Source organism: Cebus imitator, unplaced genomic scaffold, assembly GCF_001604975.1.
Source record: "Cebus imitator isolate Cc_AM_T3 unplaced genomic scaffold, Cebus_imitator-1.0 Scaffold257, whole genome shotgun sequence".
Classification (NCBI taxonomy): Eukaryota; Metazoa; Chordata; class Mammalia; order Primates; family Cebidae; genus Cebus; species Cebus imitator.
In genome coordinates, this window is record NW_016107572.1 from 1523703 (window position 1) to 1538238 (window position 14536).

A 14536-nucleotide genomic window follows, 5' to 3' on the forward strand; every position below is an offset into this window, starting at 1 on the left:
TGAAAAAAAAAAAAAAAACAAAGCAGCTAAATGAGTAAACTTAAGGTAATAAGATGCATAGGTTTTAAAATAATGCTTGAAATACCAGCTCAAGATAAAATTTCACATTACAATCTGTTGTAAACTGCATACATTTTTATTGTAATCTATACATGTAATAAATATTCCAAAGATGTTAATCAGTCTTTAGCTTTAGAAAATGCTCAGTTACTTAGAAAATATAAATTGAACCACGCTCTTAACTCTAAAATCTTAACTTTTAAAAGTAAATAAAACTGATATGCTTTAAACTTAGAGAAAACAGAAAGCAAAAATTTTTCACTTTGGTAAGGAAATAAAAATTTATATTGTAGTATTCTTGTTAGGTACTAACAAACCAAATATTAAATAGGAGTCTGTACTAAATCTGGAAATGGTTTAAATAATTAAGTAACATGATACTTTCAAAAGGAAAATATTAAAGGAATAGTTTAATATTTGTTTATCTCTGAATGCTTAGATTTTACAGATAATGGAAACAATCCCAGAACAAAGAGATTGTATAAAACAAGTGATTCTTGTTTTTGTTTGTCGCTTTTTAAATAGACTTTGTTTTTTAGAACAATTTTAGTTTTACAGGAAAATTGAGAAGATAGTACTCTGAGTTTGCATATATATCCCATCCCCAGTTTCTTCTGTTCTTAACATTTTACATTAGTATGGTATAGTCATTACAGTGAATCTAATCCTTTTCAATACTACTACCACGTTTATAATGTCAGAAACTGAAACTATTGCAATACATACATTTGTATTAATAAGAATGATTTATGAAGAGTTATGAACAATAACAAATTTCCATTTTGATAATAAACTTTTAAAAATTAAACTATAGACACACTTTTTTTTTTTTACTGTGTGTGCGCGATGTCCCAAAGTTCAATACCAACACTCACTTTCCACATTCCAGGAGCCTTGGTCAGCATCTACCTAGTGCAGACTAAATTCAAGCCACTCAGTACTTGAATTTAGTACTCATTTTATAGTCTACTTGTTTGCCCCAATTCTGAATAATTCCAAATAGTTCAAGAAAAAAATTTTTTTTCTGATTTATGTAAAAACTCTAAGCTAATTAACAGTTCCTCTTCACTCAATAATTGTTATTTTTTTATTCCTTATTTTGCTGCATAAATAAAAAATTAAGGGTAAGTAAAGTTACTCAAATTTTAATTCTATTTATGAGATAGGAATATTTTGCTTTGTACAATAGGTGAGTTCCTGAATAAATAAAATTTTTTGAACATTGGACAACATGCATTATGGTTTCTATATAAGAAACCCAGCTGCTGGTGGGATGCCGTGGCTCACACCTGTAATCCCAACCCTTTGGAGGCTGAAGCAGGCGGATCACAAAGTAAGGAGTTCAATACCAGCTTGGCCAACATGGTGAAACCCTGTCTCTGCTAAAGATACAAAAAAATTAGCCAGGCGTGGTGGTGCCCCTGTAATCCCAGCTACTTGGGAGGCTGAAGCAGGGGAATCACTTAAACCCAGGAGGTGGAGGTTGCAGTAAGCCAAGATCGTGCCATTGCACTCCAGCCTGGGCAGCAGAGTGAGACTCTGTCTCAAAAAAGAAAGAAAGAAAGAAACCCAGCTGTTGGCCAGGTGCGGTGGCTCACACCTGTCATCCCAACTCTTTGGGAGGCTGAGGCAGGAGGATTGCTTGAGGCTGGGAGTTTGAGATAGGCCTTGACATAGCAAGACCCTATCGCTACCGAAAATTTAAAAGTTAGCCAGGCATGGTGTTGCACGCTTGTAGTGTCAGTTGGAGGCAGGAGAATCACTTGAGCCCAGGAGTCAGAGGCTGCAGGGAGTTATGATCACACCACTGCACTCCAGTCCATCCTGGCAACAGAGTAAGATCCTATCGCTAAAAAAAATTTAAAAAAAAAGAAAATCAAAGAGAACTTTAACAGTGGTATAATCACCCCTATAATTCATTTGTTTTGTAAGTTTCATTTTTCCCCATGTCTTGGTAAACTGAGAAAATAGAGTATGCCTCACCTTTTTATTTGCTACGCTACCATGTTACTTGTTATACATTTTTAATTTTAATACATTTAACCCTTAAATGTAAAATGATCACAACAAAAATCTTCCTTTTGAAAATAGGATTTAGAATTTAAAATGATTTTAAATAAAGGCAGCTTCCATCTCAAAAGCTTTTTCTCTTTTTCCCTGTCCTCAACAGACGTACACCTAACAAGCGCGGTAAGGAAGCCCAGAAGGGCTTCTAAAGACCAAGAGACAGTCAGAAACCTAAAATCATGCCAAGGACTCTCTGCTTCTCTTGCTTGGGGTGTCTACCTGATGCTACCACAACCAGTTGAAAGGTATAACATTAACAATAAAAATTAGGTTTTTTGTAACTAATTTTATGCCCTATAATTGTATGCCCCACACATGATGACTTTTTTTCTCCATTAATTTTACCAGCTAGTCACAGTTATGATCATTTAGATCTAATGCCACAGAACTTCATAAACCCTTCAGTACTAGAAAAACATCCTATTTTCTCAAAGGGAAGGATCAAAACAGAAACAGCTAAACGTAAACATCTTAAGCTGTAACTATGAGCCACTTTTAAATTCCTGCAGAGAGAATACCTTTAAGAACAGCCGGAAGGAAGCAACTGCCAGTTTTCAACTGGCACTGTGATTTCTGGAACTCCTTATAGCAACATTCTGTCCTATGAAAGACTGAACACTGAAAAGTACTCCACATTTCTGAATTGAATGATCTCTCGTGTCTGTTAGGTGGCTTCTGCTATTCCATTCATAGACCCATTCATCTGTAATGTATTAATATATAAAGCATTTTCTATAGAGGTACCTATTTCTCAATGTTTGAGTCACAGCTAAAATAACAGTAATTGGACAGGAAGCATCCAAAGTGTAGCTGGATTCCGGTAGCATGCGTGTACTTTATGGGCAGGGGCCAGGAGTCGGGAAAGAACACCAGGATATTACATCTGATACTGTACAGGAGTTAAAAATAGAAACTTAAGGGAAAGAGAAAAAGAAAAACATTCGTGATGATTTCATTCTCATTTATCTATGAAACATTGAAAACTCAGGCAACTTTGTAAATACTTTCACTGTCCCAGAAGTCTATCAAACATTATCTGCAAATAGATTCAGTGGTTGACATCGTCTGTTGTTTTTATATTGATCTGTACTTTTATAGTACACTTCATGATTGTTACAGAATCAATCTTCTTTAAGTAGTAATACATTCTTTCTTGGAGATACAAAGAACAGGAAAGGTGCCCCGTACATAGTACATGGCCTCCTCAGGAATCAGATTATTAACAGTGCTAATATCTGGATAGCTCTCTCAAGCACTTTCATTTACATAATTTCATTTGTTCTTCATTACAACATTGCAAAGGAGGCAGTGTGAGTATTATTAATTTTATTTTATATATGGGGATTTCGAGGCTAGCTCAAAGTGCCACAATGCTGACAAGTTGGCAGAGCCAAAAATTAGTGTTTGACTCCTAATATAATGCTCTTTCACACACACTGCCTTAAATAGACACCTTCATAACTCATAAGTTACCAGCTTCAAGATAATGCAATTGGTGAGACTTTTAAAAGCATATTGCAGTTTGATTAGCTCATAGGGTCGGAGACTCAGTACTTAGTAATAGGCCTTCAAATAACCCTTGTCCTCCACCTAGCAAGTACAACGAGAAATATGGTTTGTAAAAACGATTCTCAGTTGCTATGGACCAAGTTCTGTCTTTTGTGTAAAATCCTGATTCAATGACGTATATTTTCTGGTTGCTGGGAAACATACATTTTACCATCAAAAAAAGGCTGCTAGGTAACTGTATTGTCAAATATTCTTATCGTTGTCATCCTTTACTGATTTTTCTTTTCTTTTTTTTTTTTTTTTTGAGAGTCTCTGTAGCCCAAGCTGGAGTGCAGTGGTGCGATCTCAGCTCACTGCACCCTTTGCCTCTGGGGCTCAAGCGAATTCTCCCGCCTCAGCCTCCCAAGTGGCTGGGACTACATGCATGCACCACCACACCCGGTTAATTTTTTTGCACTTTTAGTTTCACCATGTTGCCCTGGGTGGTCTCTAACTTCTGAGCTCGAGCAATCCACCCACCCCAGCCTCCCAAAGTGTTGGGATTACAGGTATGAGCCACCATGCCCAGCTACTGAACTTTGTTGAATGTATGTTACTATACTGTGTGCTTTAATATATTTACAAATCCTGTTCCAATCTACTTTCTATAAACAATTCCCATTTGGGGGTTTAGATCCTGTAGAAACAAAGGATATGTATTTTTGAGGTTGCTTGTTGCAGCATTGTACACAGTGGCAAAGAAGTAAAAACTACTTGATGCCCTTCCACACAAGGACAGCTGAATAAATTGTGGCATCTTTATCCCTTAGGATATTAGGCAACTAAAAGAATGAGTTAGAGCTATGTTAGCCTGGAGGGATGTCCAGGCATAGTTAAACAAAAAAAGCAAAAGGAAAAGATGCATTAGGTTATACTTTCTCAGTTTTGTAAAACAAAGAGCAAAGCTCTCGCTTCCTCTGCCCAAATGTTGCTATTAATAATTACACAGGAGAAAGATGTGCAAGGATGCACACCAAACTGTGTCACTGGTTTCCTAATGGGAAGCATGAGAGAAAGAGGAGGTAAATCAGAAACAAGTGAGGCAGGCCGGGCACGGTGGCTCTCGCCTGTAATCCAGGCACTCTAGGAGGCCAAGGCAAGTGGATCACCAGAGGTCAGGAGTTTGAGATCAGCCTGGACAACGCGGTGAAACCCTGTCTCTACTAGAAATACAAAAATTAGCCAGTCATGGTGATGGGTACCTGTAATCCCAGCTACTTGGGAAGCTGAGGCAGGAGAATCACTTGAACCCGGGAGGCAGAGGTTGCAGTGAGCCAAGATCGTACCACTGCACTTCAGCCTGGGCGACAAGAGTGAAACTTCATCTCAAAAAAAAAAAAAAAGAAAAAAAAAAAAGTGAAGCAGAGCAAACTAGAAAAACATGCTGATGTTATCAAGAGAAGAAGTGGAATATAAAATTCTGTTTCACATTACTGTAAATATAGAAAACAATCTGCACATGAATAAGAATCTAAATATAAGATAGACAAATGAGATATTGATTTGATTTGGAGGTAAGATTGGATTTTTTTTGCCTAGATTTCTTTTTTAATATAAGGACTACAGTAAATTTGAACAAAAAAGTGGATTTATTTAAAGTGGGTTTATTTTTTACACGGGCTTATTTTTATTTTTATTTATGTGCCTCTTGAATATCGAATAACTAGATGGTGCCCAGACTAGAGTGAAGTAGCTGTTTGCAGGTGGGATCATAGCAACTGCAGCCTCGAATTGCTAGGCTCAAGCGATCTTCCTGCCTCAACCTCCCTAGTAGCTGGACTACAGGTGCCCAGCTAAAAATGAATTTATAATATGTACTGTAATGAAATTCCCAGTAGAATTATTTCTCTCTTTTTCTAGGCTTCTGATTTTATTTTATTTCTAACTACCCTATCATATATATATTTAAAATATGCATATATATGTCATATATAAATAAATAGAAATATTTCTATATGTTTAGTACATACATACAACTATATCTATCTATGTATATTACTGGATGGTTGAAAATAAAATCTGGGTTTTGTTTATTTGTTGTTTTTTGAAATGGAGTTTTGTTCTTGTTGCTCAAGCCAGAGTGCAATGGCGCGATCTCGGCTCACTGCAAACTCCACCTTCCAGGTTCAAGTGATTCACCTGCCTCAGCCTCCCAAGTAGCTGGGATTGCAAGCGTGCATCACCACACCCAGCTAATCTTTGTATTTTTAGTAGAGGTGGGGTTTCATTACATTGGTCGGCTGGTCTCGAACTCCTGACCTCAAGTGATCCACCCATCTTGGCCTCCCAAAGCGTTGGGATTACAGGTGTGAGCCACTGCACCCAGCCAAAATCTGTTTTTTTGTTTTTGTTTTTGTTTTGTTTTGAGACAGAGTCTCACTCTGTTGCCCAGGCTGGAGTGCAGTGGCATGATCTCAGCTCACCACAGCCTTCACCTCCTGGGTTCAAGCAAATCTCCTGCCTCAGCCTCCCAAGTAGCTGGAACTACAGGCATGCACCACCCATGCCCAACCAATTTTGTATTTTTAGTAGAGATGTAGTCTTACCATGTTGACCAGGGCTGGTCTTGAACTCCCTGCTTCAAGTGATCCGCCTGCCTGGGCCTCCCGAACTGCTGGGATTACAGGCATGAGCCACCACACCTGGCCAAAAACAAAATCTGAAAGAAGTCAGAAGCCCAGGAAAAGATAAAATAATTCTAAAAGTAAATTTCACTCCTCTTCAGGTGGCCAACCCAATAACAAGAATGTGATGGGTTACTATATGGTCCCCATTGTCTGCGAGTAGGACCTATTTTTCACACGGGAGAAACTTTTCAGGAAATATTTCCTAAGAGCAGTACTGAGTGACATAAAGGAGAATATCTTTCCTTTTTTCCCTTTTATTATTTATTTATTTATTTATTTATTTTTGAGACAGGGTGTCACTCTGTTACCCAGTGGTGAGCTCGTGGCTCACTGCAGCCTTGACCTCCTGAGCTCAATCGGTCCTCCCACCTCAGCCTCCCTAGTAGCTAGGAATACAGGCATGCACCACCACGCCCAGCTAATTTTTGTATTTTTTGTAGAGACAGGGTTTCACCATGTTGCCCAGGCTGGTCTGGAACTCCTGGACTCAAGTGATCCACCCACCTCAACCCCCCAAAGTGTTGGGATTACAGATGTGAGCCTCCACACCTGGCTAAGGAGAATATTTTAAATGACAGTTTTGCAGAAGAACCAAAGCTAGGTTTGTTGTCAAGGGTAGCCAAGGGTAGAGGTTAAAAGCTAAAGACTTGGAGTCAAACAAACTTGGATGTACTCCAAGCTCTACCACACACTAACCCTGTAACTTGGGCAGTTTTCTTAACTTCTTCTGAGGCTAACTTTCCTTATTCTGTAATAATAGTAATTGTACGGGCTTGTCACAATAAGGTAGGTAACATTTAACATGATACCTAGCACATAATGAAAAATCAGTATGTTACTCTAAAGTTCTACAAAAGTCTATTTCTTCTACCTACATACAATGAAAGCTGAGTACATAAAAGTAATAATAATTCTTACATTATCCATTTACATTTATTGAGTACTTAGTAGGTACCAGGCACTGTGTGACTCTAAACAGGGTTAAGACGTGGATCTTGCCATTAAGAAGTCTAATAGAGGAGTTTTGTTTTTTGTTTTTTGTTTTGAGACAGGGTCTCCCTATGTCTTCAGGCTGAAGTGCAGTGGCCGATCTCAGCTCACTGCAACTTTTGCCTCCCAGGTTCAAGCGATTCTCCTGCCTCAGCCTCCTGAGTACCTGGGACTACATGCGCACACCACCACACCCAGATAATTTTTGTATTTTTAGTAGAGATGGGGTTTCACCCTGTTGTCTAGGCTGGTCTGAAACTCCTTACCTCAGGTGATCCACCCTCCTTGGCCTCCCAAAGTGCTGGGATTACAAGCATGAGCCACCACGCCCAGCCATAAGGAACTGATTCTTGAAGGAGCAGAAGTGATCAGTAAGACAGCTGGGAAAGGACATTTCTGAGATAATTGAAAAAGGGAGTTTTGAAAGCACCAACCATGCCAGAGTTACCTGCAAGGAGCTCAGAATTGCTGCAGCAAGTGGTTTTCAAGTGGGACAGGCAAAGGTGATGAAACTGGAAAGGAAGGAAGAAAGGACCAGATCATGAAAGGCTTCGTATATCATGTCAAGGAATCCAGCTATTCTCTCGGAAGAGGGGCTTATTAAAGCATTTTAATGGAAAAGTGATGTAATGAGTTTTCTTTTTTCTTTAACTTTTGTATTTATGAGGGAGATGGATTAAAGTGGCACAGATCAGAAGTAGGGCAGCCAGTTAGGAAGGTAGTCAGGGAAAGAGAAACAGAACTGGGGATGCGGTTGTGAGAATGCAGAGATGTTTAGGGGGCACAGTCAATTGGATGTGGATGCTGAACAGGAAAGGGAAAAGAGAGAGCCGAGTTACACAGAATTTCAGGTTTCTGGCCTCAGTGATGGGATGGGTGGTCGTATTATTTCCCAATGTAGAGAACTAAATGGAATAAATGCACATTTGTTGGGGAAACTAAGAAATTTATTTTACATGTGTTGAGTGTGGTCCAGTGAGCAACTGGACACAGATATTTGAGCCTTACAAAAGATAACTGTGATAGAGCTGTAGATTTGGGATTCATCAGAGTGCAGGTGGAAATTGAAGCCATCAACTAGCAAACATGTAAAGTATACAAAGGCAATGGCCTTGGACAGAGCTCTGGAAAATGTCAACATTTCAAAGATGTGCAGAAAGAGACGAGCCAGAGGAGTTAGAGATGTAAAGAGGATGTTTTCTTGGAAGCCAGCAGAAGAGAGTTTCAATTAGGGAGAAATGATTAGCAGCAAACATAGGTTAAAGGCAAAGATTCTAAAACCAGGCTGCCTCGGTTCTGAATCTAGCTCTACATTTGCTAGCTGTGTGAATTTGGAAACATTACTGAACTCTGTTCTTCAGTTCCATCATCTATAAAATGCACACAATAATTGTTCCTGTCTCATAGGATTGTTATGGGAATTAAATGAGTTAATATGGCACCAAGTAATTGCTGTATGACTATTGATCAATTGTCACAGTACGATCAAGTAAGGAAGGCCCTGAATATGCAATTGGATAAGGGAATTAGTAATTCATTTCACTTGTATTTGAATACCTGCTATACGTCAGGCGCTCAGGATGCAGTCTTGAATGAAACATTGACCTTGCCCTTGATGAAGCTCACATTTTGGTGAATAGTATTTGTTGAATGTGTACTATGTGCACTGCTTTAATACCAACAAACTTTACTTCACTCACACCTCTCAATTACCCTGGGTTGTAGGTAACCATCATTATCCCCATTTTACAGATGAGAACAATGAGTAGCACAAAGGAGTTAAGCAAAGTCCCCAAACCAGGAAGTGGGAAAAGCAGGATTCTAACAGAGCTGGACTGGCTCTAAAGAACACCTTCTTAACATCTAAACCAGTATTTACTGCTGACCTTAACAACAGCAGTTTTAGAAGCATTGTGGGGCATTATTTGAGCTGCAGTAAACTGAGCATTGAATGGGAGTGAGTTAATCAAGATAGAGATTGAAAGCATTTCCTCCGAGAGCCAAACCAATGAAGTCCAAGCATGTGGATTTGTGGCAACCTTAGTTTGTTTGAGTGACAGAGTAAGAAATAGTAAAGGATTCAGTACTAAGCAAGTTCTTGGATCAAGTCTTTCTCAATTACCTGTTTCCACTATTCTTTTGCAAGAGCTGGGTGGCACTGGTTCTGTATTAAAATCTTAGTACATGCCTGAAGGTGTATAGTTGGTCTTGTTTATTGAAATAAGGTAAGTATAATTTAAATGTAAGATTAATAATGTGGTGGAACCTCATTCTGTTAAAAAAATCAAAGAAAATAAATTGTATTCTCTCTTTTTTTTTTTTTTTTTTGAGAGCGGAGTCTCTCACTGTCTTTTGGGCAGGAGTGCAATGGTGTGATCTCAGCTCACTGTAAGCACTACCTCCCAGGTTCAAGCGATTCTCCTGCCTCAGCCTCCCCAGTAGCTGAAATTACAGGCACACACCACCACGCCCAGCTAATAAATTATATTCTCAGCCAAAGTTGAGATCATTAAAGGCTGCAGATGACAGATCACACTTCTTTTTCCGGTGAATGGAAAAAGTCTAAAGAGTACTCTTAACCTTTTCTTGTTCTGATTCAGATTAGTAGGTGCCAGGTATCTGCGGGGGTTTTTTTCTTTGTTTGTTTTTTGTTTTTTTGAGAGAGAATCTCACTCTGTTGCCAGGCTGGAGTGCAGTGACACAATCTCGGCTTACTGCAACCACTGCCTCACGTGTTCCAGCGATTCTCCTGCCTCACCTCCCGAGCTGGGACTACAGATGAGCCCAGCTACTTTTTGTATTTTAGTAGAGACGGGGTTTCACCATGTTGGCCAAGATGTTCTCCATCTCTTGACTTTGTGATCTGCATGTCTCAGCTTCCCAAAGTGCTGGGATTACAGATGTGAGCCACCACGCCTGGTCAGTATCTGCATTTTTAACAGTATCTGCATTCCAGTTGTTCTGATGCACGCTAAAGATTTTGGGTTTTGGCGTGGTTTTTTTGAGACCAGGGCTTCACTCTGTCACCCAGGCTGGAGAGCAGTGACCCAATCATGGCTCATTGCAGTCTCAGCTTCCTGAGTTCAAGCAATCCTCTTGCCTCAGTCTTCTAGGTAGCCAGGACTGGCAAATTTTTGTGGATTTTGGGTGTTTTTTTTTTTTTTTTTTTTTTTTTTTAAGAGTCAGGATCTTGCTATGTTGCCCAGGCTGGTCTTAAATTCCTGACCTCAAGTAATCCTCCTGCCTTGGCTTCCCAAAGTGCTGGGATTACAGGCATGAGACACTGCACCTGAACTCATACTGAAGTTTAAGAATTAATTCTGGCTGGATATGGTGGCTCAAGCCTATAATCCCAGCACTTTAGGAGGCTGAGGTGGGCAGATCACCTAAGGTCAAGAGTTCGAGACCACCTTGGCCAACAGGATAAAACCCCGTCTCTACTAAAAATACAAAAATTAGCTGGGTGCAGTGGCAGGCGCCTGTAATCCCAGCTACTCCAGAAACTGAGGCAGGAGAATTGCTTGAACCCAAGAGGCAGAGGTTACGGCAAGCCGAGATTGAGCCACTGCACTCCAGCCTGGGTGACAGAGCAAGACTATGTCTCAAAAAAAAAAAAAAAAAAATTAGCCAGGTATAATGGTGCACCTCTGTAATCCCAGCTACTTGAGAGACCGAGGCACAAGAATCACTTGAACCTGGGAGGTGGAGGTTGCAGTGAGTCAAGATCGTGTCACTGTAGTCCAGACTAAGCGACAGAGACTCAAAACACAAAAAGAAAAGGAATTAATTCCAAGCCAGGTGTGGTGGCATGTGCCTATAGGCACAGCTACTTGGGAGCCCAACATGGGGAATCCCTTAAACCCAAGAGTTGGAGGCCAATCTGAGCAATGTAGCAAGACTCTGTGTCTTAAAAAAAAAAAAAATTAATTCCAGTTCCACTATGGCATTTATTATGTAAAATAAATAAATCACTATTTTAAGGGCTGCTCAACAAATAAAAACTGTAAATTTAGGGGGGTTGGAGTTTGCCTTCTTTGAGATGAAATATAACCCTAATCAATTTTCAGGTGTTATAACGGAAAGGCAGTAGAGAGTAAATAAACTAGAAAAAAATTTCAGAACATGATTTTTTTTTTTTTAATGGAGGTTTCTCTGTATTGCCCAGGCTGAAGCGCAGTGGCTAGTCTCACGTGCCACCACAGTGCCCTGCGGGCTTCAACTCCCCCTGGGCTAAAGCAGGCTTCCTGCCTCAGCCACCGAGTAGCTGGGACTATAGGTGCATGCACCTGCACCTGGCTCAGAACAGAATTTAAAGGGTTTGGCAACAAAAATTTTCTTCTACAGCTTTTTTTTTTTAAGTTATTTGATTGACCAGACATGATATAAGGCATACTAGATATAGGGGTACCATTTTGCAGATCTATGCCACAAGGATTCCAAAAGATTGCTTAAATATTATATGAGTTAGGACCTTCTTGTTTGCAAATGACAGAAACTCAACTCAAACTAAATGAAGCATATAAAAGGAGAGGAGATTTCTTGAAAGGATAGGGTGGGGGGAGCTATCAGAATTGAATTGTTATTATTATTATTATTTTAGAAAGAGTTTCACTCTGTGGTCCAGGCTGGAGTGCAGTGGCCAGATCTCGGCTCACCGCAACCTCCACCCTGTGACCACCCAACCCCCACCCCTGTTCAAGTGATTCTCTTGTCTCAGCCTCCAGAGTAGCTGGAATTACAGGCCACATCAGGCTAATTTTTGTATTTTTAGGAGAGACAGGATTTCACCACGTTAGCCAGGCTGGTTTCTTTCTTTTATATGTATTAAGACGGGGTTTCACCATGTTGGTCAGGCTGTTCTTGAACTCCTGACCTCAGATGATCCACCCACCTTGGCCTCCAAAGTTCTTGGATTACAGGCGTGAGCCACCACACCCGGCCAGCCAGGCTGGTTTCGAACTCCTGACCTCAAGTGATCCACCCACATCAGCCTCCGAAGTGCCGGGATTACAGGCATAAGCCACGGCGCCCAACCAGAATTGAGTAAATAATTGAAAAATGAAATCTTGAATGGGAAGAAGAGGACTAGATAAAGGATCTCTGTTTGCTTCTCTGCTCAGATCATTTTTCTCTGGAGGAGGATGTGGTGCCTAGCAGTTTTGGGCTGTCAGTCTTGCAGCTCTCCTTCATGAAAAGGAGTGCCTTTTCTGTCTCAATTTCTAAATGAAATTCTGGCCCCATTTAGGTCACTTGTTCATCAGTGGACCACTGGCTGTGGTGTAGGGGGTGGGCTATTGCAATTGGCTTAGACTGGTGCCTACCTCTTAACCAGTCCAGTGGCTAGAAAAGCAAGGTCATGTAAGATGGTCACTTCCATTCGGGCAGCTTAGCTAGAGCCAAAGGAAAGAGGAGGGTAGGACAGAAAGTCACCTGAGTCGTCTTTGGAAAAGGTAAGAAAATCATCATCTGCCCCAATTGGTGTTTACTACAGTCATGGTCACTAGTCTTAGGACTTACAACTGAGCGGGAGAGCAAAACAAATAATTTGTGTGTAAGAAAGGCATACTAATGTGGATTTACAGTACTCAGAAAATACAAAGTTAAATATTAAAAGATCTTTCAGAACTGGGATTCTGAGTCTCAGAAGAGATCTTGACCTCTCATGCCTGAGAGACAAAGATAATGTGAAAAGAGACTGTGTGTGACTTAAAACCTGTTTTGGGTGGAAAAACCCTGATTAGGATCTTTGTAGTTTTCCACTAAAATCAAGTAAGTCATTGACTCTGGAAAATGACAGAGCTATTAAAGGAATTCTAAGGGTGAAATCACCATAGAAACTAATGATGTAAAGATGCATGGGTAAAATTTGAAGCTGGTATAGGAAATAAAAGCAGAGAACCACATGAGGAAGATTTTGGAGGATCCAAATGAGAGATTACCAGAATGGAGGCAAGATCTCTTGGCTCTTAGGCTCATGCATAATCCCCAATGCCATGCCCTCGTCTTGCACCCTTCTATGCGGATTTCTCTTACATCTCAATACCAGGTAAAGCTGCCCTTCTGAGCTGAATTTCATTTTCCTCATAAGGACACTGAATCTTATCATTAATTTGCTTTGGCTGTTAGATACTCAGAATCTTATTTATGACCTGCCATTAGTACCTTTTTACTTTCTCCTGATTTCTGACTGTTTCTATAAACTATTTCAAGTCGTCTTTGGAAAAGGTAAGAAATAAGTGTATATGTGGCATATAGCCTGACATAGTAGCTATTGTCATGAATGACTATATATATATATTTTTTGAGACTGAGTCTCACACTGTCATGCTGGCTGGAGTGCAGTGGTGCAATCTCCGCTCGCTGCAACCTCCGCCTCCCGGGTTCAAATGATTCTCCTGCCTCAGCCTCCTGAGTAGCTTGGGTTACAAGCATGTGCCACCATGACCAGCTAATTTTTTGTATTTTTAGTAGAGATGAGGTTTCACTATGTTGGCCAGGCTGGTGTCGAACTTCTGACCTCGTGATCTACCCACCTCGGCCTCCCAAAGTGCTGGGAGGCCTCCCAAAGTGGACCGAATGACTGTAACTTGACTTCATATTTGTAATGATTCCTTTTTCTTTCATAGCTTACTGATGCGAATTTCTCAAGTTATTTCATTATTTATTGAAAATTAAGCTGAAAGTTAAGACTCTGGGATCATTCAAGGAAAGAATTAAGCTGTTAGAAAAAGCCCTGATTGAATAAATTTAACCAAATTTTGGTATATCCAAGTGGCATCATGTTATGCAGACATTAAATAATTTTTATGAAAAGTTTTAATCATGTAGATAACTGATTAAGGCACATGAGTGAAGAAAAGCAGTATACAAAAAGTATTACCTCAGCTATGTAAAAGAAAACGCATTTAAAGAGAATGGAAAGAAATATAGCTAAATATTAATGATAGTATATTTTTCAAATTTTCTATTGCCTTTTTTTCCCCCTGAGAAGGAGTCTCGCTCTGTCTCCCAGACTGGAATGCAGTGACATGATCTGAGCTCACTGAACCCTCAGCCTCCCAGGTTCAAGTGATTCTCCTACCTCAGTCTCCTGAGTAGCTGGGATTACAGGTGCGCACCACCACACCCAGCTAATTTTTGTATTTTTAGTAGAGACAAGGTTTCACAATGTTGGTTAGGCTGGTCTTGAACCCCTGACCTCGTGATCCACCTACCTCGGCCTCCCAAAGCACTGGGATTACAGG